Source organism: Aythya ferina (genome assembly GCF_964211825.1).
Source record: "Aythya ferina genome assembly, chromosome: 7".
Classification (NCBI taxonomy): Eukaryota; Metazoa; Chordata; class Aves; order Anseriformes; family Anatidae; genus Aythya; species Aythya ferina.
This window is the reverse complement of record NC_140302.1, coordinates 16,163,209-16,189,432: the sequence shown is the minus strand read 5'-3', so window position 1 is coordinate 16,189,432 and position 26,224 is coordinate 16,163,209. Positions and strand designations below refer to the sequence as shown.

The 26,224-nt window shown below is 39.0% G+C and overlaps 1 long non-coding RNA gene across 1 annotated transcript in view; it reads right to left on the bottom strand.

The window, feature by feature from the left end:
- The window catches only part of LOC311439334, a 50,261-nt gene extending 24,356 nt beyond the window's left edge, over positions 1–25,905 (bottom strand). Inside the window, exons 1-2 of the long non-coding RNA XR_014694665.1 lie at positions 25,818–25,905; positions 11,628–11,730 (exon numbers count right to left, since the gene is read on the bottom strand). This is a non-coding gene — a long non-coding RNA (uncharacterized lncRNA). The remainder of the gene's footprint in view (positions 1–11,627; positions 11,731–25,817) is intronic.
- Positions 25,906–26,224: the final 319 nt, after the last annotated feature.

Genomic DNA, 26,224 nt, shown 5'->3' with positions numbered 1-26,224 from the left:
TTTTTAAAATGCCATAGATTGTGTATGGGTCAGGGTTGCATGGCTGGTGGCTTAAATCTAGTTTGTCTTTGACCCAGGACTGTTCCATCCTTACAAAACATGAACAGTGGAATAGAAATTATCATTATTTAACATGCAGGACTGCAATACTGATCAAGATCAGTTAAGAACTCAATGCAATTTTGGCAAACAAAATAAATAAATAAATAAATAAATAAATAAATAAATAAATAAATAAATCTTTTGGGAAATCCAAGAAAACAAGCTTAAAATGGCACTGGCTAAGGTACTACTGTGCAGGCAGCAGTTTGCCAGGAATGGATCCCAAGGTTATCGTCACTCACTGGCTGAAGATAAGTCAACACCATCATGCTGCTGTGAAAAATGCAGGCATTGTACTCAAGTGTCTGCATCGGAGCATGGCCTGCACAACACATGAAATAATTCTTCTCTATCCACTTAAGCACCAGTAAGGCTTCCGCTGAAATACTGGCTGCAGTTCTAGGTGCCAAGTACACTGAGGGACAGAAGGAGATCAACCAAAGCACTCAGAGGTTCAGGAAACCCTGTAAGTGGAGATCAGACAAACTGCATCAGTCAGAAAAAGGCAGGAGAGGGGATGCAACAGCAGCCTAAGTACACAAGGAGTGTAGAACTAAAATGCTTGCATGGAAGACAGGAAAAGCAGTAATGGATTTCATTTGCAGCAGTTGCCATAGAAGTTAACATTAGAATAAACAGATGAGGAGCACACAGACTAGATTTTATTTTTTTAAAGCAGGTGAAAATGTCAGAGTGAGCTTGCTTTTGGACAGAGGAAAGAACCAGAAGTTCCTCTGAGTACGATTCGGCTTACATTTTAATGAAAGAAAGAGTAACCCAGAGCATTGTATTTTACATGTATCAGCCCTGAGCTTTAGAAGACAAAAAATGAAAACAAATCTAGAAAAGTCATATACAACCTCCTGCCTCTGAGACAACTTCCTTCTCACAAGACCATGCGGATGTGAATGTTGTCAATTCCTGTTACGATATGCTGAAACAAAAACACTAACATGGCAAAAAAAAAACCTCAAGCAAATCATTCTCTTCCTCTTTAATCTTTGGCATGAGCTCCTTCTGTCCAACAACAAAAATAATTTCTGTTTTATGCCTCTTATGGAAATGCAGAAGTGTTTGGCACATTACCTGCAGATCTTTCTAAGAAACATCGCTCCTTCAAGAAATGAATTCTTTGCCTCTCACTAAACCATTATGTAGCCTGTGGGCTCTGTGAGACGCACGGCTTGCAGATACCCAGGAAACAGTTCATCTTTTGAATTTGCTATGACCACGCAGGTTTATGTAATTTCCCCATGCCTCACGCCTGGGACTACTGCAAAGTTGAAGTCATGGCCAGCAAAGAAAAGTCTCTAAACAGATAGATTACAATATATTCAAAGTCTTTTCCTTGCCAATACATCAAAAAATAGGGAACGGGCTACACAGTGTTTTGGCTGCAATGCATGGCAGCTACTCCTATTACACACAGCTTTTTAAAATAAAAATACTACAGCAGTGTTTTAACTTGGTTTTATTAGGATAATAGTTCCAGTTGTCATGTCACCTCAAAAGGGTCTGAAAAACAGGAGAAGCACCGCTCCTCACTTTCTCTCATTTAGTAAAAATGCACTAATGCACTAAGGGGTTGAACCTCATGCCAGTCATAATTCTGCAAAGAGCAGACTGCAGAAAAGAAGGAAGCAGACACTCACACCAACCGCCAAGCAGCCAGCTGCACGCAGGTCAGGCACTGCAAGGAGTGGAAGAACTGAGACCCAGAGAGGGAAATGGGGCTGGAATCCTGCAGCTGGGCAGCTGTCAGGCACACAGCCTGGCAACAGAGACCACAAGCACAGATGGGTTTTCTACCACCTAGAAACATCTATCTGAAAAGACGGTTATCCTTCATCTAATTTGATGAAGACTGTTGCAAGACATGAAATGCTGGTGCAGTGACATGACGCCTTTGCATGCCTTTCTGCATCTGAAATAAATAACTGCTTTGAAAGGACTTCCCTGCCTCTTCGGTGCAATTCAGGCTTGTGAAAATACAAGAAGTTTCAAACATAGGCTATGCTCTTAAACATAAGGCTATTACAAACTAATTGCTGAAGAGGAATGGCTTCCTAAACAAGGCCTCCAAAGTAATAAACCACAGAAAACCAGAGATGGTTACACAGGACGGGCCCTGCAACCTCAGTTCTGAAAACGGCGCCAAGAACAATGCTGGGGACGTTGACTCATGGAGAGCTGTTTAAATTGCAGAGTAAACTACTGCACATCTGCATTACATCCTGGAGAAACGCCAGGCTCTGAGATTTCTCTCTTCTTTTATGAAGCTCTTTTAAATAGCTCTTGAGCAAACTCAAACAAAACCTGAACAGAGTTCACGAAACAGGACTGCATGGGCTGACCTGCATGAAAGAAGCTGAAGGCAGGTAACTGCTTGTAAGCTTGCCAGCTTCAGCACAGTAGGTCTTCTGGCATTTTGTGCCTCCTGAGATTCACTTTAACCTGAGTTCATTTGACAAGGCAGGAAAAAGTTGCTTTACCCCTACAGAAGTCCAAGTAGTAAAAGTCAGATTTGTCTCAGGCTTAAGAGCATACCTTAACACTTTTCAGAGCATACTCCCAAATAGCCCTGTCAAAACAAAAGCCTTTCTAAACAGACTTAGCCTGAAACATCTCTGACCAGTATGTGACTAGTATCTGAGAACAGCTTTACAGGGTGGTTTATAATATTCATTGTAAGAACAGCTACCAGGAAGCTTCCATGACTTGCATACAGCAAGAAGTCTATTACAGCCCAGTTCAAGATGGACTCCACTGAAACTAGGTCTTGTCAGCCTAGTGATTACACCACAGGCTTTGTTGGTTGGCATATATTTGGGTCAATTCCGATCTCTTCGAACATAGTCATTGGTTGTATGGACATATTGCATTATTTTCACAAACACCTGAAAACTACCTGAATGTAATCTTGCAAGCAATTGTGCTTTTGTGTTAAAGTATTTGCAATGCCAAATCACTCCTCAACTCCATTTGTCCTCTTCAACATATTTTTCTCTAGCATTCCAGTTGTTATAATTATAAATCTACACTAAGCAATACCAGAATCACATTCAAGATGCTCCAAATTACCGCTCTATATTTAATGTAGAAAAGAGAGAGAGATATGATCAGTACCGACCTTTTAAAATCAGTGAAGATGACAGCTTTACAGCCTTCTCCATATACTCATAATTTATGGGAGAATTACTTCCTTCCCTAGACTAGGTTGTCTCTGAACATGTGCCTAGAATATTCTGTTTTGCCATTAATTCCATAAACAATTAAAGAAAAAACAGCAGCTGTAGCCAAGTATGAGTTGAAGACTATTTCAATGACAGAATAAACCAGCACCACCACGAATTAGGTCTACATCAGTGCCCCTAAAGGTACCAGTGTGGGGGAAGACAGAAAGGAGGTCTGAAGAGCCATTAGTTTCTTTGATTCCCAATATTTTTGGGCTCTTACCACATTTATTTAACCTATTTGAGATATTAAAATCAAAATTTTAACGAATTAAACTACATCATCTGGCTCATATTCATTCCACATTGTACTGAAACATCCAAGGAATTCTCGGATCAGTAAGATTTTCCCTTGCAAATACTGTATTCTTCGATCCTCCCAGAACACCATCTTCCAGTCTTCAGTCTTTTCAGTTCTAGCTACAGCTTCAACTAATTCTTGGGAATACAGATAAGTTTTTTGGGGTATACAGTACTCTGTGAAAACCTTAGAATATTTTTCAACACAGGAGCAACAGTTACTAATTTTGTTCCTCTTCAGCAGCAGCAGTTTTATTTGAGAAACAATCATTTCTGTACTTGGCATTGAAGTTCATTCTGAGGCTTCAGATGCTGCTCACCTTCTAACAGCCGCACTTCTTTCTGAACTACTAGCTTCCTCAGGCACCACTCTTTCTAACACCTCATTTTTTATATATATTACAGGTGGAAAGAAGCTCCAGCACAGGTCTTTCTCCAAAATTGATACAGAAGACAGACACAAAGAGTTAGCTTGCAATCACAGCAGTTGTCTAAGTCTGCTACTTTCTAAAACCTAGTGATCCACTAGGCTAACAAATCCATCACAGGCTTGCCTCTTCCAATAAGTTAAAGGTGACACATGGTTCTCTTGGATTTTATATCATTCTCCTGAGTTATTTGTAATGAACTTTTTCAGCTTAACTCCTGTGGGATTTTTATTCCAGTTAACTGATTTCATTTCTCAGAGAATTCTGTGTGGCTCTCCTGGTTTTTCAAACCTTACCAAAGTAATTCTCAGGGATGACATCGGACAAATGTTTTTGAAACTTCTGTATTTTTTTTTTAATCAATCACTGCAATACTTTTAAAAATGAACTTAACTGAAATCAAGAAAGCATGGATACAGGATCAAATACCACTCTGTCATTCCTCACTCTGTCTCCTCAAAACAGCACAGCTATAAAATAAACCAAACTTCAACACCATAGATGTGGGTGACTAAAAAGGCCAGATTGGAAAAACATGAAACAAAATCCTGAAGTTCATAAATGAGTACGGAAATAAGACAAAATCTGAGGTGTAAATTCAAAGAAAGGATGAAATGCAATTGGCTGGCAGTAGTTAACATTAATTTTTGGACTGCAAATAATGAAAGGAGACCTGTGATGTAAGGTATGCAGTATCTATGCAGAGGAAATGAATAAAGATGACCCAATAAGATTGCTAATCAGTCTCAGTCTTAAAAGCTTCTTAAATCACATCCGACTTTGGAAATGCAGCCCGCAGTTATGTAAAGCAACTGAGATTTAGTGCCAAGTACCAATTGCATAAAGTTATTTAGAATAGCATAAATAAAGGAAGCAGCATGAAAAAAACATTATAGATCTGACTGAGGATAGGCAGTCCTCCCAGTCACACCATTGCAATCATTTCTCTGCTGTGGCAATCAGTAAACTTGCATAGGGACAGAGATGTCTAAAAATGTTCCTCGTCATCAAAAATGTTCCTTGTCATCAAAAATATTGAATATGCAAACAGTGCTGTTTATGTTAAATCTGAGGAATGAATCACATAGCTCATAAGAGACTGCTAATACAGCTGCAAGCATCTGAACCATCCTTTTTTGTAGATTCAAGTTGAGATAAGGTGTCCCCTGAGAAGAGACACTAGAGTACATCCTTCTAGGGAGGTACACCAGCACGCTTCAGGAGAGCAGTGCTGTGTCCTGTATGTTTAACAGCACAGTGAAGGGGAACCTTACTCTTCAGATCCTAAGTCTGGTACCAATAAAACAGTTAACATTTCACTCATGTGATATTTCATGCATGAAAACTTTGTGTGTGTGTGTGTGTGTGTTTTGAATTCTTTTAGAATTGGACTGAAAATTGCCAGTTGGTTCTTTCTCTGGCACCACTACCACCAAGGGAGGCACACCTCTATGCACCTCGATGATTTTATCAGCACTGGGCCCAAAAACATGGGGCAAGATAGATTACAAAGCTGTACTTACGTGGTATTATAACCAATTTTCTTAGACAGATACGGCATGTCATGAAGTCTACTTGTAAATTAGTTGCACTTTAAGATCCAATGAATAGAAACACTGCTACTAAAAGATACTGCACAGCAGACCCTCATCATACGTTGAAATACCTATGAAAAATCAGATGACATTCATGCAATGACATGCTCTGAGTACTTTTTTTTTCTTCTTTCCCCCATTTTTATTACTGAACTTCAGAAATTAATTCTGCATAGAATTCTGAATATAAAAAATTCATATCAGGATTTTAATGCTTATACTTCAGAAAAAAATGTGCCCCTTGAATGTTTTGGAGTAGGTCAACCTCATATAGCTGTAGGACTAAGCTCTGAAATCTATTTGTGCATTTCAGCAACAAAATAATCTTAGAGATTAGCTCCTGATAAGGACAGCAAAGCAAACAGGCTTTCAATATTGTTAAAGAGAAGAGACAGGTCTGTTGCATGTGCTGAGCACAGAGGTCCAAGCAAGAGGAATACATGATGCTTACCTGTCGGTAAGATCCTTCCTAGGTTGTCAAATATGTTGGAAGTTCAATTAGCATCTATGATTCTCAGAAAGCAAGGACTTCTAATATACATAAAATCCTGTGCTCTTCTCAGGGAAGAAAAGCTAATGAAGTACTCCAGAGCAGGAGCACCTGTTCACTACTCTTCACTGTGAGCTGCAAGAGAATCAGTATTGTGTGCAATTCAGAAATACACCCGTAAGATCTACAGATTTTACCTTTGAAAAATTTCAGATGAAAGTAAATTTTCAGGCTGTGATAGCAAGTCTTAGGAATATACTCATCAAGCAGGACTTTTTAAGGACATTTCCTACTAGCAGAAGTCTCTGTGCAGGTACTACTATGCTAGAGTAGAAGAAGGTCAAGAACACTAATATATTTTATTTTGCTGACAGAACTGTCATGTGCTAAATCTGCAAAGCATCCCAACTACAAATTCCTGTAATAAACTAGGCCAGAAGTGATATTTTGTGATGGGAAAATTTTATGAAAAGTCCCCCTGACCTCCAGCTCATTCAGGAGCTCACATGAAAAAAGCATAAAGGTTAATGCAAGAAGTGTGACAATTTTATCTTCTGAACCTCTAGCTGTATAATTTGCATAAATATTAAACAGTCTTTTGTTTGAAGTATGTGGGATCTGAAATAAATGACAGGGAAAAAAAATTATGAGCATTAAATGATTCTACTTAAAAAAACATTTAGTCTAGCTTTTCATTTGGTAGAGATAGTAATCACAGGAAGGAAATCCATATCACTGTTGGAAGAAAGGTATCTTTATCAGCAAAGCAGCAAACAATATCCTATTCTTTTCTCTTCCTCATTAAAATCAATGTCTCCAGAGAAGTGGAAGTCTGATTCAGAATTTCTACAGGTTTTTGATTTAAAAAAAAAAAAAAAAAAAAAAAAAGGTCAGGAAATGGGAGCAGTGATTCAAAAAGCATTAGCTTTTCATCTTCCTAGGGATGAATGCAACTCTCCACGTGAGTGAGCTCAGTACTTCACTGCAGGACAATGCATACAACCTGTTTGTTTCTACTCCTGCTATTGCTCTCCCCTCGCTAAATGGGGGTTACTCTAGAAAATACAAAGCCACATGGGAACTTAAGTCCACTCCTATTCTAGTTTAGCTACATTAGTCTTCAACATTGAAAACAATATTTCTTAGATAGAGTGATGGACATCAAAACAGTGAAAGAAATGGGAAATGGGTTTTAATGAGTGGTACCAGAACCAAGCAATTCTTTATGGGAGGGGTGGAAGCACTATTTCAATCAGTGAAGAAAGCAATAGCTTTCAAACTGTTTGGCCTAATTCTGACAAAATCACAAATTATAAAAGTTAGCACTCAACTTCCATGGGCCAAAGCATCTGAACGTTTATCCACACTTGAAAACAATGTTTTGTTGTTGTTTTTAATGAAAATTGCACTACCCTTCTCCCTTACAAGAGGCCCCAAACATACCTCCTTACTTTTTCTAGCATGCACTACTCCATTGTACCCTTTCAGGTAATTTCATTCTATTCTTTACGGAAAAGAACAGAAGCAAGGTGCATCTTCAGCCCTAATTCCCCTGTGCGCTTTGTGCTCCTAGTGAAGAATTTCTTCCTCACGTCACATCTCATCCAAATCTCCCCTCCATTTGTTCAAAGCCATTATTCCTGGTTCCATGGCTACGCTCCCTGAGAGAGTCCCTCTCCAGCTTTCTTCTAGGCCACTTTTATGGGTAAGGTTAGGTGGCAAAACCGCACATCTTTCCAGCTCAAGAACAGGAATTCTGGAAGAGCTCATTTTTTTTATTTTTATTTTTGCTGCTGACTCACATCTACCATCATAAACCAGAATGTGCCTTAGTTCCCCTAACATCTGTATTCTTTGGCACTCCTTATTATGAACAGTTAAAATTGCAGATTGTGTTCGTCATTTCAGAGCAATCAGAGATGCACTGATGCACTCTCACATTACCAGCTGCTGAACTTTCCCTACCACGCATGGAGCTGTTTTTTCCTAACAGAGCTTTTTTTTTTTTTTTTTTTTTTTTTTTTTTTTTTTTTTTTTGAATACTTCAACGTTTTGCTTGAAAGATATGGGAAATATCTCAGGCATAAATGTAAAATTAACAGTACCAACTGACCTAATTTCAAACAACATTACACCAGCTTTTCATCTGGTGTAAATATTAATTATAGGAACTGACGGATAATGGCAGATAATACTGCTGAATCTGGGAAGCAGCAGCAGGTTGGATTGCTATTTATGCATCTTATCTTTACTTTTTTTTTTTTTAAAGCATAAAGCTTCATTTGTCAAGTATTGTGCTCTCCAAACAACTAGCATATATTTATATCTTTGGCAGCCAGTAAACATTCCATCTAGAAAACCAATGCCATGTATCAGTGGAAACAAAACTTCTCCTGATTTACTCTAACATCTCAAATGGACAAACTGAGTTAATATATCAGACAATCAAATGCAAACTGCTGAACTCCACAGAAATTAACACGATATCATGCCATAGCAAAGACTATTTTTGATAGACATGTCATCTTTAAGATGGAAGAAATCAATCCTATCAATTTCCAATATACAACTGAAATCCACCAGCTGGGGAAAAGTAACTATGTGCAACTTTCATTTCAACAGAGCAGAAATATATAGGAGTTGATGTTGCAGCTGAGCAATCCATTCAGTAAGGACTAGGGAGAATATTTAGTAATCTTCCTGGTGCTGCCATAGATTTCTCTTTCCAGATTTCAGTTCTATGACTGCTCTAGCTAGCTGAACTTTCCATGTCTCAGTTTCTCATTTACCCACCTACCAAATAATGGTAGTTCAATTGTGATTTTTTTTGAAATCATGACTTTCTGTGCAACTTTAAAATGCTTAAAACAACTAAATCCTATTCTACCAGTGCCTTTTGAAGGACATAAACTATTAAATATGTAATAGATTGCAACAGCTTCCAAAAATGACCTAAAAAATTGATATGTTTTCTGGTGGTCAGCTTCAAACCTGAATGTGAATCAACAATTTTGAAAAGGGGTGAACTGAAGTACCACTACTGAAAAAAAAAAATAATATCACCTGTAATATACTCAAGGTAATTCCATAAATACCAGAGGCTCAATCATCGTTCAGCACAACCTGAGTTTCACTCATTTTGTTTCACTGTTTTTGTTTGTTTGTTTTTAATTTGTCAATGCAGACCACACATGTTGAGGTCCCTTATTTAACCTTAGAAGTATACTCCATGCACAAAGCAGTCTACCACGAATGACGCAGAACTGCTTTGACTCCATTAAAGACCGTAGCGTGTGAGGGAATGCAATGTACTCGGTGCTGTGGGAGAACTGTATACTTTGGACTGAAAAGCCACTTTATTTTTACCTTCATGAAGAAAAATATTTTGTCAATTAAGAAGTATTAAGCGTTCCCGTAGAAGCTTGTATTTACAAAAAGAACACAAATGCAGTGAAAGAATGTGGAGTATGCAACAACAAGAACACAAGTAGTTATCATTTACATTAAATCACAAGCCCGGAGTAAAGGGAAAAGGCTGAAGTGGAATTCAGAGAAACACAACCATCTGGAAACGTCTTAATTTCAAGAAGAGTTATTGTCCTTTATATTTTATTTCAAAACTACTCTGTAGTCTGTAGCAAAGAAGGCCATTTCTCTTCATATTCTCTGAAAGAAACTAAAAGCTGAGGGGATTCATTCCTATGCAGCCATTAAACAAGAAATAATTAAACCAAACACATTATGAATAGTCACAAATACCACCCTCCATGCATTTCCATGTTCTTGTGATTTCATTGAAGATAACCGCAAGAAGAGCACTCAACTGGAACTTAAAAGACTTGCAGTTTACATCCTGTTTTCCCACTAACCTATATGCAGTATCACTGAAACTTCTGGTGCCTCCAGCCGCAGCTGAACCATTTATTCATAGTTTTCATACAATACAGAATACAGGCAGCCCTGCTTACAAAGTCAGTGAGAACTGTAAGGGATTAACAGCCTGGAGTATCCTGAGCTGGTCACTGTCTCACACACCTACCTTCACTCTTTATCATGGTGGTGTCAGACAGGTGTTTAAATCAGTACACATATAGGATAGGTACAACATACAGGAATGTTAAAGCCATAAGCAATATACATCAGATATCCCACACAAATGGTAAAATGCTTATTGTGATTTTTAGCCTAGACCTAAATGATTTACTATTCAAGAGAACTTTTTAAGACTTGACCTGGAGACCTTTTGTTACATTTCTCAGTAGGGCTAGTTTTGATATAGACGATCTGTTGGCAGGTACCTAGGACAGCTGGTTGCTGGACATGAGTCATGACCGGAGCTGTAGATAATCAGATGTGAGTGCTCTGGTGCTTGCCTCTAAAGGAAGCATCAGGGTAAGATGATAGCTGCAGGTGGCAGCAAGGGAAAGATACCCGCTGAGCTACACCAATCCCTGCCATTGGCTCTCCTTCCATCCCTCACATATACCTGGGAGCAACAACAGCAGCAAGTTGGTTTCTTCCCCAATTGACACTGTGCATGCCAATTTTATGGCCATGAGTTTCATAGAATCATCAAATGGCTTGGGTTGGAAGGGACCTTATATAGTTCCAACCCTACTGCCATGGACATGGATGCCACCTACTAGATCAGGTTGCCCAGGGCCTCATTCAACCTGGTCTTGAACACCTCCAGGCATGGGGCATCCACAACCTCTCTGGGCAACCTGTTTCATTGCCTCACCACCCTCTGAGTGAAGAATTTCCCCTTCAATTTTGTCTTTTCTTAGAAGGGCAGAACAACAGTTGACGTGCTAGCTGGGAGGCATTTAAACACTTCAATTTCTCCTTAAACAGAATGACAAAAAATTATACTTCAAAAGCAATTTTGAGTAGGTTTACTGGAAACTGGGATGTCCTTCTTTCCAGTAAATCTCGAGGGACTGATCATTCTTGGCCATCTTCACTACTGAACAAATAAATGAATGAAGCCCCCTTTAACCAAATGCACCACAGAAACCTATTTGGCAACTGTGACTATTACTGATGCTTCCTCCCACTAATTGTATTCTTATAATCAGAGCTCTTAGTAGTACAGCTAATGATTCTGCAAGGGATACAATGCCACCATCTTTACATTTCCTATTTGTCTCATGTGTAGCTAGCTATAAACGCAATTGTTCGAAGGTCACAAATTGTGACGTCAGTGGAGCTGTGAGGGTGTAGCTAGGGCCAAGTTTTGACTCACAATTCGTAATGATCAGATCAGCCTAATGACCAGTCAGATACTGAGCTATTTCATCACAGCAGAAAGTGTTTACCATTTTTCTAGAAATTCTTCACATTATTTAAGTAACGTTCATACATTAGTAACAAAAATGAAATGCTGCTCTCTTCCTATAACGCACTAAATAGTTTACTTATAAAATGTAGTGCAACAAACACAATATATGGTAATGCCATGGTACGTTTTCGAACTTACTGTTAGCTGTCAAGATTATGCAGCCCTGGGCTACGTCTTTTGTCCATGGGAAACAATAAACAGGAACTTGCAGCCATAACCAGTTGAGTTGTTTTTGCAATACCTAAAAATCAAAAAGGTAAGCCATTTACACACTTTTGATCACATATTTTGGTTGATTTTATTATACAATTAAAAACTGGGCAATACAACAGTTTCTTCAGTCCTGTGCATAGAAGCTTCTAACTGAAGTATGCTTTTGGGGCACTGGGGCAAAAACTGGTGTGCCTGAGTTCTCAGCCCAGCTGGCAACATGAGCCATTTCTGAGTTCTACCTCTACTTCAGCTGTTATAAAATAGCAGTAAGATTCCTCACGATACCTATTTTATGGAACTGCCCTGTTTGTCTGCAGAATTTACATCAAATAAAAATGCTCAGACAGGTAGAAATAAAGTTGCATATGAAACCTTAACTGCTCCAAACTTTCATACTTTTTTTTTTTTTTTTAACTGAAGTTCTTCTACAATTTGGTATGAAAGAAAAATTTGGCCCTACAAAGCAAGGTGAAGGGTGCCTACTGGGCTTGCAAATTTTGATCCCCTTACTGTTATACTAAGGTTCTACTGTGAATAAATTTGTAGCTCACCCCCCTAGTAAGCAGCACTTAACATACAGCTGGGACAGAAGCAGAGATAGCCTTCCTTTTTGTCCCATTCTTGTGGAGTGTCATAACATGACACTCACAGCTCCCCATAGCTGTCTGACCAGAAAAGTATATAAACAACCATGTGATTGCCACATTTCCCAAAACCTGAGGAGATGAGGGAAGCAGGCAAGGAAAAAACATGCAAGATGGGGGCTGATGAAAGGGGAGTTAACAGGTTAATGGTCTTTGCTGGGTGCGCCTCTGACAATGCAAAGATATCTTTGAGGGCAAATATCATAAGCTGTTCAGAGGACTGATGACACAGATAGTTGAGTATCACAACTGTCCATGGGAAGGAACTGTCCATGTGGAAGGAAATGAACAAGTCATCAGCATCTTTCACACAGCTCACGGGGAACAACACCCACAGACACCTATCTTAGGAATACGTCCTATAGTAAATATGACTTCTTATAGTAAATATGACTAATCCATAGTCCTCCAGTCAGGTACTTTTTTTATGCTACCCCGCTTTTCTGCTTCCAGGTGACTGATTTAATGAACAGCTTCCTGCAATACAAAGTCAACAAGCAATGCTATGACATATCTCCCCAACAGTGTTGCATGCACCTCAGCACACAGAACGACAGAGGCAGGTACAGCTTGACTCAGCAAGGCTGAGATACAGAAGTTACATAGGACAAGGCAACACACATGCTTTAGGCGAGCACTTGAGCTCATTCCACTACCTTTATGCCTGGATGTTGGATTAGGGCATTGCTGGGTGGGCAGTTCACCAGGCAGCAGGGCAGTGCTGCTCAGGGGGTGCATTAGCTAGCCTTGGCGTAAGAGATGTGCTGGAGAACCAGAGACCACCAGCTCCACAGACTTCAAATAGTGGTGCAGGTCTACAAAACCACTTGTAAATGGTTTTAACTTGGATGCCTGTGAACCCTACCCAAACCTCTATTTGAATCAGTTTACAGGGCCACCCACTAGCAGAACTGCAGATGTGTGTTTCCTAAAGAGCTTTAACCACAAACCTTTGGTGCCACCAGGAACATCGCAGTGGCAGCTTTACCTCTACATGTCCAAAGGGACTCCAGGTCTACCTGTGAAAACTGCATGCCGCTGCAGCTTCCCTGTCGCTTTGTTACCAAATATAAGACTGCCTTAGAAGTACCAGCCCCAACTGTACTACCCATATGGATAACCACAAACAGGAAGTTTCAGATCTAGTTTACATGGAGACATTGAGACACACAAATCAGTAACATCCCGTGAAATTATCATTTACTGCTAGTCAGCTCTTCAGGTTTTGCCCTAAATAGCCATGTTTCCTAACATATGCCAAACCTAGCAAGAACTGTATATGGTGCATGAGATGTACATATCTTTCCACCAAAGCCTGCTTGTCTTATATTTTTCAGACAAATGAAGATGTCTCCTACCTCATCCTTCCCATATTTTAACTGCCATTTTAGTTATTTAGCCACTCAAAGAATTATAATAGTTTTGTTTTCTACTTTATTTCTAAAATATATTAAAAAAAAAAACATGCCAAACCTTTTTTTTTTTTTTCAATTATTTTTTTAAACTAAAATAGCTTAATTTCATCTGTGTTTACATTTGAACTTTTTGTCTGTCGAAGTTCTGCACTGCAAGATAAGTCAACAATGATTTTGAACTCCACAAGGAATTCCCAACTCTCTGGAGTGTTCTTATCATACTTAAAAATCTTTAAAAACTAAACAAAACCAAACAGCCCCCCCATGTTTACACAGAAGGAGTTCAAATCTGATGTGACTAAATGCCTGTGAAATGTCACGCAGCAAGATGTTCTGGTCATTTCTGAGATGTTGCAGATTAGCAGTAAGAACATGCAGAGTATTTTATTGATAGATTCAGCCTGCTACAATTCCTTGAACTGTATCCCTTTGCAAGTTTAGCCTCATTTAGAAGGGTTAAAATAAACAGTTTCCATGATAGAACAAAGTATCTTGCGCACCTTGCTTTTTAATACAACAGCAGCTAATTAAGTTTGAAAAAAATTATCCTATTATCAGAGGACTTGCGAATCCATTACAGAAAACCTTCTCTACACACGTTCTGGAGCTTCTCTACACACTTCTTTCTTCCCTGTGTGAATGTGATGTCATTTCAACCCATGACCCTTGAATGTCAGATAATTTATCTAATGAATAAGGGAGAGATAAGATTCATTTATTTTTGCTTGTGTGGCAATACCCAGCCATACTGTACTTTCAGGTGAGAGTTATTTTATTAATCTCTCTGAAACTCAAAAGCAATAATAAATTAAAACAAACAAACAAACAAACAACAACAAAAAAAAACACGCCTTTCTTCTAACAGATCATTCTGGCAATAGGTTTAGTTCCTCTCTTACTGGTCCAGTGGAGAAAAGAGTCCTAGCCTACCTCCATGGACCTGTTTCTCATTATTTCTGGGTGTGGCAGAATAATTCTTTTGGGAACACGCTGCTACATTTCCAGGCAAGCTGCAGCAAAAAAAAAAAAAAAATTAATTAATTAAAAAAAAAAAAAACATTGTTTCTTAGAAAGCCTTCCTGAAATTACTTCTGCGAAAGGAGTATTTTTTTCTTGAAAGTAATCAAATGCACTTACTGTGCAGGCACAATATTTCACTTCAGTAGTAGACAATTGGAGTGAACTGAAATCTCACAATGTGGAAACTCAGTCCTGTCTGCCTACCTCCAAAACTGAACAGATTGCTGGATGTCTTGCACCTTCTAGTTCTTGTAAATTCAAAAAAAAAAAAAAAAAAAAGTAAAAAAAAAATAGTTCTCATGTTTGGAATCCAGATGTTCATGAGGATCCATAAATGGAACCTAGAAGTTGAACTCAATTCTGCTAAGCTGAAGAAAGTCAAAATCTGACTTACATTGTTAAAATTTGGTTTTGAAACAAGGACAACAAAAAGGAAATAAATATGTATGAGGCAATATATATTAGAAGCAATCAACTTGTTTAACTTCTAATATCCTCCCTTCTCAATTATTTGACTTATCTATGAGACAGACCATCACAAGATAATGAATTCTTCAGGAATATCTTGAGTGAATCACACCTGAATACGAAGCTTGCCCCTCTGCTTACTTTCTTTCCTAGCTGCCATCATATGTCTACTTCTCATTCACATTCACACCTTCCTAGCAAGCTATGGCAATTCCAAAAAGCAGTAGGTAAGTGCAGTGTTACGTGAATAAGTGACTGTAATGCTACAGACACAGTTCCTTCCAGAAGCCTACAGAAAATTAATGTTCCCTGTCTTGGCTATTTGCAGTACTCCTGCTGATAGCTGACAGACCCGGTGGGCCTGAAAATGACTTTTCATCTCCCCTAAAGTCTGAGGAAGAGGAACAAAGAAGATGGCTGAGCCCTTCTAGTTTTTTAGCTGCTCTGTGTGTTTTCACACTGCTCAATGTCAAAAGGTTTGAGTTTCTTTGAGACAGATGGAAATAATAGAATGAGGACCCTGCACTAAGTTATAAACCCTGCAGTGAGTAATAAACCCAGGCAGCAGTTTAGGAAACCTCTGGCTTAGAAGTCAAGTACTGGAATATGAAGCAGGTCTTTCCCCTATTCTCCACCTTGACTACTCGTGACCTTGCAAAATAGAATTTCCCCTGTATTTCCAGATAAGTTAAGGCACATGTGTGAAGCAGAGTCAGGTAAAATGCTCCTATACGAGCACATTTAGCTAGATGACAAGTACTATGGATAACAGATCTACATCTGGTGGCTGTGGCTATTACCTCAGAAAACATCTCATGGCTAGAAAAGGAACTGTAAAAATATGTCATCCTGCACCCACAAACAACAACTAGCTGATTTCAGAGAATGAGATCACAATCATTTCTCACCAGGATTTTCTCACTGGGCAAGAATCTGCTATTGGAGCTTTGTTCACTAAAGGAAAGAAATAACAATCAAAAGTAGCGTCCCAAGAAGTGAAAGAGGAACTTCCTGCTGCCACTAAGTGCAGTGTTCTTGTTTACGTGTCTGAAGGAAATGGGGAAATCACCCCCAATATACCTAAAAAGACTTCTGTGTAGAATGGATACATGCTGCTCCTCTGTATTGGACTTTCAGTCTCTCTTAATCTTCATCCCACGGAACTGTGTGTACAGCAGCTAAAGCTCTTCCAGTTAGGTGAAAGAGCATCTACTTTTTTGCATGCCTGATCAGGCTGCATAAAGGAAAAATGTTCATTGTAAGCAAGTGAGTTGTAATAAGAGTAATGCACGTAGATATCAAGGAGTGGTCCCTGCTACTCACCCCCTTGCAAAACTCATTGAATGCTCACAAGCAATAACCACTGACACACATTTGAGTTCTCAAACAGTAAAAAAAGTATTAGCTGCTTTATCTTCAAACTCCAGTTCCCAAGAGATGGTAAAATAAGCCCACCCTTTCAATTCTTAATCAGAAATTAAACAGTTCTGCCTGTTCACCATCCTATGAGGCTCAGCAATGGCAGTGCGCAGGAAGTATGAACAAATACTACTCATGAACCAGATTTAGCACAGGAAGGGAAAATGCACTTTGTTTGCTTGATTTTTCACTGATACCATGTTAAAAAAATAAAATAAAATAAAAAATCTGATACCCTGTAAAAAGATTTCCTGAAGCTAAAGTTAGAAGGGATTTGAGCTGCCTAGTTATTCGGAAATCTAAAACCTTTCCATTAGGTCTTCAGCTACTAACTCTTCTGCACAACCTGAAACAAGTAACTGCTTCAGCATGGTATCTGTATCTCAAGCTCTTCAAAGGCTACGAAAGTTATAGTCAAGTCAAAACCTTAAAATAACAAGACTGTGTTTTGTTCTTTTTCCCCCTACAGTTTTGTTTTGAAAGCTTCTGAGAACTTGCCCTTAAGAGCAGAATTTAACAGAAAGCCAGAGTGCTTCCTAAGGAACTACACTAACTATGGAGCTCTTCCCAACTCCTGCCAACTAGCCCAACACGCACACACTGACCTACACATTACTGCAATATGGGTATAAAATAGCATTTCAGACTGAACAGCTTTTAGAAGTTGGTAACTTTCTGTACTGTCTTTTCATCATTACAAATTGAGAGCAGTACACTAAAATGCTCACGGGTGGATTGTATGGCTTCTACAGCTGCTCACAGAACTGCAGGCAGAAAATGTGCTAGTTGAAGAAATATCCTAAAAGCAACACTTAGAACAAGCAAAATTGGAAAAGTTGAATGAAAAACTGATTAACTTAGGATGGGCTAAAAGGAAATATATTAGCTTGTTTGCATAATACAAAGACCAAGAACTATTTACTTTTTTTTTGTTTGTGAGTTCCCTCCTCTTGCCAGCTACAGATGCAATGTATAGCAATATGGTAACTGGATATATCCCAATCCACTTCTTTTGTTATATGTTTTTTTTGAACTGTTAAAATATGGACAGCATAAATCATTGTATCTGAGGGAGAGAGAAAAGCCACAAAGAAAGGGGCTGCAATAGCCAGGATATGACAGATAAAGGCATCATTTTGATCAAAATGGAGTTATGGTCAACCAGTAAGCTTCCGGATGGGCAGGCTGCTATGTGGGTGGACTACAGGGAGAAGGGATACAAGGAATTTCATAATGAATGGCATTTCTGGTTCAATACACAGAGATAAATGGTACTTTATGTTATGTTACTGGCAGTTGGTCTCACACAGGGCCACAGACTTGAAGAACTGTTAATAATTGCATCTGATTAAATCGCTTTGCCTATATCATTCCCTTTCCTCATTTTTTTTTTTAGAACTCTTTCAACATATTTCTAGCCCAAAGCACTGTATTTAGAACCTTATTTTTCACTGAACATTTCCTTCTCCTCCCTTATACTTGACTAAGAGACCCAGCCCTTCCTCTAGCTTTCTCTCCTGGGGTAACATCCAGGCTCCCTCACTTCCTTCATGATCAAGTGGAAAACTTGGTGTTGAAGGGTGGAGGAAAGATCAAGGAAGGGGAAGGTGAGAGACCAGGATTAACTGGTGTGCTGTGCGTGATCAGTACATTCTTCAACAGGCCAAGAAGATTTCTTGATCACGAGGATAACGTTTCAGAGTGAAACCTTACCACTGTTCCTCATATTGAGCAATAGTTTATTTACACCTCACTCTGATGGAATTATTTACTCCTTCAAGAACAAAAGGACTTGAACCTGCAAGCCTAGTTCCAGAAGGTATTCACTGTCTGTACTATTGTGCCCAAGGGACTGAATTTTGTACTCTTACGTCTTTTTCTCTACTACAGCAACTATAGCAAGATGTAGTTCATCAAGGGAGATGCTAAGTTGATATATCTAATGTGAAAGATATTCTGAACATTAACAGAGGTACTGACGTGTTCACAAACTCCAACTACACCCATCGGCTAAGGGAGCTACCTACATAGTAAGTCCCATAACTCCAGGAGTCAGTGAGGTAGTACATACAGATTACAGTGGTTAATTAAATGCTCCAAAACACATCTTCCTTCTACAAAATTCAAGCCGTGTATTTGTATTTGTCATGATTATAACAATACCAGAAGGGTTAGAAAAAGCTTTACAATGTTTCTTACTAAAAATTCTCTGAAGTTCAGTGAAATGCATGTTGATAATCCATAATTACCAAAAAAATAAAATAAAATAAAATAAAATAAAATAAAATAAAATAAAATAAAATAAAATAAAATAAAATAAAATAAAATAAAATAAAATAAAATAAAATCAGAAAAGGACATAAATATTGCTTTAAACACTTAAACATGAAAGGCTCAAAATATTAAGCACTACACCATCAACTACATGCAGGAGCACAGCACCTGCACCGCTCTTTGGACAATTTCAGATTTGAAGCTGTGATCTTTCACTGCAGCTTTTGGCACCATTTTGTAACCCAGGTATCAAAAATTTGCTGCCACAATCATTTCCATAAATTACTATTTAGATGAAAGATGTCGGACATCTGTTTAGAGGACATATTTTTCTTGAATTGTAAAGTTAGGATTTTTTTCTTATATATAACAATGAGATATAAACAACAAATCTTACTGCATAGAGAACATTCTGTAGTGGACAAATGGTAATATGAGAGAGTCAGTAGGAAAGATCACACATGCAGAGCATCTTCAGTGTAAACTTTGCTGAGGATTGTTCAAATCCTCTCCATAAATAAAGATGTCATTTAGAGAAGGCTGTTCTGAGTCACTGTGCATGTCTACTGGGTCACGAGTCCTGACAGGAAGCACACTGCAAATGCCTCAGTGCATCCCTTCAGCTGGTAACATGAACCAGCTGAAAGGCTCAGACAGGTTACAGGGATGGTTTCTCTCCAAAAAGCATCTCCAAGATAAGTAATTGTACTGCAAACTGCAGGTGCAAAGCCTGGCCCTGCCAGCGGTGCCCACAGAAAGGCAGTCTGCAGGTCTGAGCTGAGGCACTCATCCTTCTGTCATGACTTAGACCTACTTTAGGTTGTGACATCTTTCAAAGTGTCTAGAGGATGGTGACAAGCTAACTGTGGGAAAAAGGTACAAGCTCAGAAGGAAGGAGGAGAGGAGTAATTCTCCCAGTGAAGTAAGTGGGGGAAAAGCTGCAATTATCCCTGTCTGGAATCTGGGATGTTGTGGTTAATGATCCTGTTCTCGTTAATAGTTAAATGAGTTTCTCAATGGCCACACGTGGTCAGGACTTCAGTTTTATGTTCCACACTCCAGAAACGCATTCGGACACTGGCTCAACACTGACTCAGTGGGCAAGGTGCCGTTCACTGAATCACAATTACCACTTCCTGCAGAGCTGTTTCTGCTTGTAGCATTTCGAAGGAGTGAGAGGCTGGTTAGCTGAGAATTAACCTCACAACTTACGCCAACAAAACTGCAGAACATACACAGTTTGTGTAGACATAAGAAAACTGTTTGATGAGAAAACACTATTCCATCACAAAGATTTTGAATGAAATTATGCAAATGCACTAATGTTTCATGTGTGATATATAATATTTACTTTTCTTACGAAGATAAACTAAATTTTCTCAAAAGAAAAAATCAGTGTGGCCATCTTTATGATCTTCTAGCACTGTGTTCTTCTACGGCACTGCAAAGAACTCCTTTAGAACAGAACGAACATCTCATCGAATAGGAAAATTTTTTCCATATCAGGAGGTCAAGATAGCTAAAAGTTTGTGAGTTGGATTTTTTTCTGTGTCGTAGGCTGTACAACACTTTTAGAAACAGACGGAAACAAAATAAACAACTCTTACATCATTGTAATATTACACATTTAAAATACTACTGGGGGAATTTTATCCAGTACTACTTCAAGAAATTACATGAGTGACTTAATTTGAGCATGCACCCACACGCAACCATCCCAGCTCGTCAATTTATTGATGAGTCTCTGGAAAATAATGCTGATAAGTACTTGTCTTATGATATGCAAAAGAAAGATAGCAGTCTCTTCCTCTCAGTAATACACTGTTGTCTGCAAGCTTTTAAATGGTTAATTTCTAGTGAGAATCAGTGAGTTTATCATGAGGTCATGCTTGCATGCTGTACCCTTTCAGCTCTACACAGGACATTGGAGCTGCTTCTGCAACCCACCCCAGCCTATGCACTCTCCTATGTTTTCATGACTCTTCCTGCTAAGATTTCCACCAGCACAAGTTTTGGCATGTTGTGCTTATAAAAAGGTTTGTCAAGTACTAGGGACATGCATGCAAAAGCCATAAACAGAAGTAATGGATGTTTCTGTTTAGATTTCGCATTGCTCGCCCAGCTGTAACTAATCTCATTTGAGAGCTTATTTACAATACGTTTGACTACTTGCATATCTGACAAAGATGCCAATATTTCACACCAGTTTTATATTGTAATTGTCAGTAGTAAGTCACTCCTAATTCTAAAAGCGACCAAAAGCTTAATTAGCCTGTAGGCTCAATTAACCATGTTTCTGAGGAAGATTGACCAAAGGGAGAATAGTACTACGTGCAGACAATGTCATAAACTGAGTCCTTCAACTGCTAGCACATTCATACTTAATTCTTAAGTTCAGTTCTCAACAAGGTGGGTCATGTTTTTCTGGCAGATTGGGTGCACTGACCTCTCATCCTGTACCTAAACAATGCAGACAAGAACCACCAGCAAACCTGAAAATTCAAATCAAATCCAGACGACAAACAACACGAGCTTTCTGTGTGCCAGGCAATATGATCTGGATCACATTTTTTTTGCAGCAGGTATCATTTTTAGCTTATACAGGGAGCCCAAGTAGATCCACAGCATTCATAGCATTCCTACAGACCCTAAACTTTTGCTTTACTGATGTTATCATGGAATTTCTCATAGCTACAGTGCTGATGTGCAATAATCTCAACCACCTACCACAATGCCACAGAAGATTGCCTTGCTGCAGAATACAGGTTTTAGCAAAAGTGAGAAAGCAATATCACTATAAAAGAACAATCACTTATGAGTTCACTGTTGCCTTTGCTCATTACATAAGAAAAGGCACTGTTACAAGTAAAAGCCAGACTCACTAGTGAACATACAATATTTGCTATGCCTTCACGTTCTTCTCTGATCTACTGTTCAGAGGCTCTGGGACAGAGTATCAGATTAGGACACACTCATATTGTTAAACATTTGCTTATAAGCAGGGTCTATAAGCAATAAACACTTATTTTGTCAAGAAATAAAAAGAAAAAGAATATGTTACTGACCTCAAACCACTGACCTTTCCTACTCCTTTTCTTTCTAGGAAGACTTCAAAATATTAATATTTCTTCACAAGGTAAGTCTCATGTCAGGCTTCAGAGAACCACCTGTTACATCAAAGGTGCCTCAGAGCTCCTGATGAGTCATGGCTCATGGGAGTCTACCAGCTCTAACAGCTATCCATCTAAAAACCAAAAGAAAACCTCTCATAACATGGAAGTTCCACCAGGTATTTAGGTATCTATTCTTATTTTCACTTGTATTAAATTTATGGAAGATGTTCACATCATTAAATAACCAAAACATTTTTTTTTCCTTTAAAGTACATGTACTACAAAGATATACAGTAGGCAAATCTTTATGGAACCCTTATATTTTTGACAGCGTTTTTGAAGATTTGTAAGACTACATTTACTTGTATTTCCAGTCTGAAGTTACCACACACTGTTTCAAGTTGTGATACTTTATGTATGCTCACACAGACTTCAATGTCACATGCTGAAACTGTGGTTTCCTCATGTTCCTTAAATGATGCTGTCTTTCCTCTTTCTACATTTTCTCACTCTTTTTTGAGGAATCAGTCTTGTCAGAACATACCACAGCTAGGGAAAAAAATGTCCAACATGCCCATAGAGAGCACACAGAAAAAAAAAAAAAAAAAAGAGACTCCAGGGTGCAAGGTTATCTTGGTCTAGAACTGAGAGCTGTGGAACTGTAACTGTGCAGCACTGTGTCAGCGTAAGGAACCTTGCTGCCAGGAATTCTCACGTTAACGTAGTGATATACTTGGAGAATCAAACCAAACACCTCCGCCTGGCACTGAATAGCATTTGGGAATCACCTATTAATAATATGTCACCAGACTGCCAAAACCAAGATAAATTCCTTTTTTAATATGAATCACACAGTGGGAAGAACGAAAGGCTGAGGAATAGCATCGATCACCTAAAACTATCTGAAGCAAGCAAGTCGCCTAGTAGCCTACAATGCATTTATTGGAATTGAGCTTTTGAGCTTAATTTCCCACACGCATCCAGTTCAGACTTATGATATCAAGTTCTCTTCTAGGAAGCAAGAGCTTGACAGAAGAGGCAGAAAGGAGCAAGACCCACTTTCTGGAGGGTAGCCCTGAAGTAGAGATTGGCATCCCAGGCTCTTTCAACAAAAGAGATCAGTTTATAACTCTTGTGCAGCGGGTAGCCTAAGGCAGGAGTCATTCTCCACCTTTTCCTGGTGAGAATAAGGCCTTGCAGAGAGAGAAATGTGAGGTCTATGAGGCTCAAGAGACAATGAATAACTAAGTAGCTTTCCAGGAAAAGCCGTTCCACAGTAACAGATGTCCTACCAGGGCCTTTTTAGATCGTTTTGTGTATACAAAAAAACAGAGTTGTAAGTGATGAGCTAGTATGAGCCAGATGCTGATACTTGTTAGACCAATATAAACGCATTATGGAACAACTGAGCTAATGGTCTTGGAGAAGAGGGTTTGGATCTGATTTACCTAGTGTTTTGGTACCTAGACCTATGCCATTGAAATGAACAGAAGACAAGGATCTCCCTAAGCTAGTTTTCTTTTAAGTAATATTCAGTGCAACGTAATATTGCTTGCTAGGATCTATCCTGACATTCCTTACTCCCACTGAGTAATGCTTATTCATGGAAGCAGTTCCATTTAATGAACTGTGTTACACAGACCATACTAGAAATTTCCATTTATCTCCGGGGAATTTACATAGGCTGGCACAAGCTTTCCTACTGGACGGCAGATGAATGTTCACCAGGTGTGGAGAGGGAAAATCCAATTATTTCGTATAGTCTATCCTACCTTAACAATATCTATTCTTCACAGTAGTTACATCTGATCATGCATGGATCATTGATGAACTCCCCATATACAAACTTAACAACAGAGTTTCTACTCCAATTCCACTTAAGGTTTTCTCCGATCTTTCTCTGTCCTGTGCATGGAATGGAAATTACCCCACTAGAACAAGTCTGAGCTAGAGCTGTCTCCTCATTCTCCTGGGCTTGGCAGCTCCCTTTACAGATCACCAGCCATCTTCCACAGCTCTTTTCTCCACTGCCTCTTTGTATGCTTCTGACTCATTGTAAAATGCCATGAAACAGCTCTATTTTAGTTCCCTTTTTGTCCCCCTCTTCATTTTTTATCTCACTTGGAGTGAGAAAATCCACACATTTCTCTGGTATCACCGTCTGTAAAATCTTTCATAAGATCAAACTAATTTACAACCAAACTCCATCTTTGCTGATCCTTTCGGGTCCAAAACCTCTGTCCTCCACCTCCTTTCTTTTTCACTGAAAGCAATGACACTTCCCAGCCTCCTAGAAACCTGGACAAATGCAATTCTGCTTCTCTCATCAGTGCTTAGAAAAGCTCCTGCAAAAGCTTCTCATATAGAATTGTCTTTGATCAAGTCATTTTTTATCCCGTTCTTCACTGAGTCAACTGCTCAGAATTTGTTTTCACTCTCAGAGCACCTCATACACCCTCTAGGCCTGTCCTCTCACATTCATCCTCATCACATTCATTCTCCTACTCCTGAACAACCTGGGGGGCCAACCCCCACAGTCCATTTAACATCTGGAAAAAAAAAAAAAAAGTCCATAGTGAAGTGGTTTTCAAGCTCTTCCAACACAAGCATCTTCCAGCACAGAGGCATTTGTTATTGTATTCTCATTCCATTTTTGAAAGCTACTTAACACTTTTCTCATCCTCCTTCTGACTAAATCCCAGCAATTTCTGAAAGACACATAATGCTTAGCACTGCCTTTTTGCCTTTTTTTCCCCTTCCTGCAGCTTCCACTCTGCCTGTGTGACCATGACTACAACATTACCATGCTGCTGAGCCTTACAGATTTATTAGCAAGGAATTTGTTCCACACTGTGCCTTCTTCCCTTTGAACGCTCACTGCTTGCTCTGAAGACACAAGGGAGCATACTTGTGACACCTCTTGGTGAATAAGAGGAAGATGCACTCCCATTCAATTGACACAAATCGATCATTCAATGCCAACTTCAGGTATTTTGCTCAAAAAACACAGACATTTCAGAAGAAATGAAGGGTTGCGATCTTCAGCAGTTCTAACCAAAACCACATAATGACACAAGCAGTCAGCATTGCCATGAAAAGGCTGTGAAGAAAGAGGAGGGAGAAAGTGCAAGGATTTCTGCTTTCTGGCAAAAATACCTTGGTAGTACTGGTACTAAGTCACTATATGCCAGCACTCCACCTGGAAGACTTGGAATAACAATGAGGAAAAATCCTGTTTTGCAAACAAAGTGGTTTTGAAAGTGTTTCTCTGTTATGTTTATCACATACAGAAGGCTCTGTCTTTTTTTTTTTTTTTTTTTTTTTTGCCCTCCCTGTCCATCAGTAAAAGCTGCTCCTGCCATATGCAGGACAGGTGCTAAAATTCCTCAGTGACAGCAAACAGAGCTTTTTTATAGATATATTTATTTAAACCCTACAAACTTTAAACAACAATCAGCAAACAGAGATTAGGTAAAGCAGTACAGTAGCTATATTAGAAATAAGTTATGGGAAGCTTACTTGAAAGAAAATGGAAGCCAAAACATCCAAAGGAGTGGGAGGGAGAGAAGAGATATGCGCTATTATTAGCATGCCCGAGATATACGCTATTATTAGAGCACCCATTAAATTCTGTTTCCCTTTTTTTCTCAGCACAGAGCTTTTAGGAACTTATGCAGGAAGAATGCTGTTGCTCAACAGCACCCAGGAAACAATTTTTCTCCTTTAGACTCTTTCCTCTAACTTGTTCAACAGCAACTTAACTTGCAAGTGTACTGAGACCCTTCTGACACACCGGGCAGTACTGCCCCAGGGGCTCTGCATTCCATCTTTCTTCAGCTGCAAACTCATTGAAGTGTCTGTTTTTCTTCAGAGCTTTTTCACTGTTTCATAGACTAGCCCACAACTGATGACACTAATGCTGTGATTACAGAGTTACTTTTCTATAGATTTTAACTAAGATACTTAATACTTGAGGAATTTATACTGTTATCTACCATTACTGCACCTGGGCAGTTTACAAGCAAAACAATTCTGCATGTAAGTATTGAAGTACAGCCATCTGCCAGGGCTGCAGGCAATCTGCAGGTTAACTGAACAGAAACAAACAGACCCAACTCCACTGCTAACTGCTAAGCATCCATGGCTTGCTATAAGTAAATCCTAAAGCC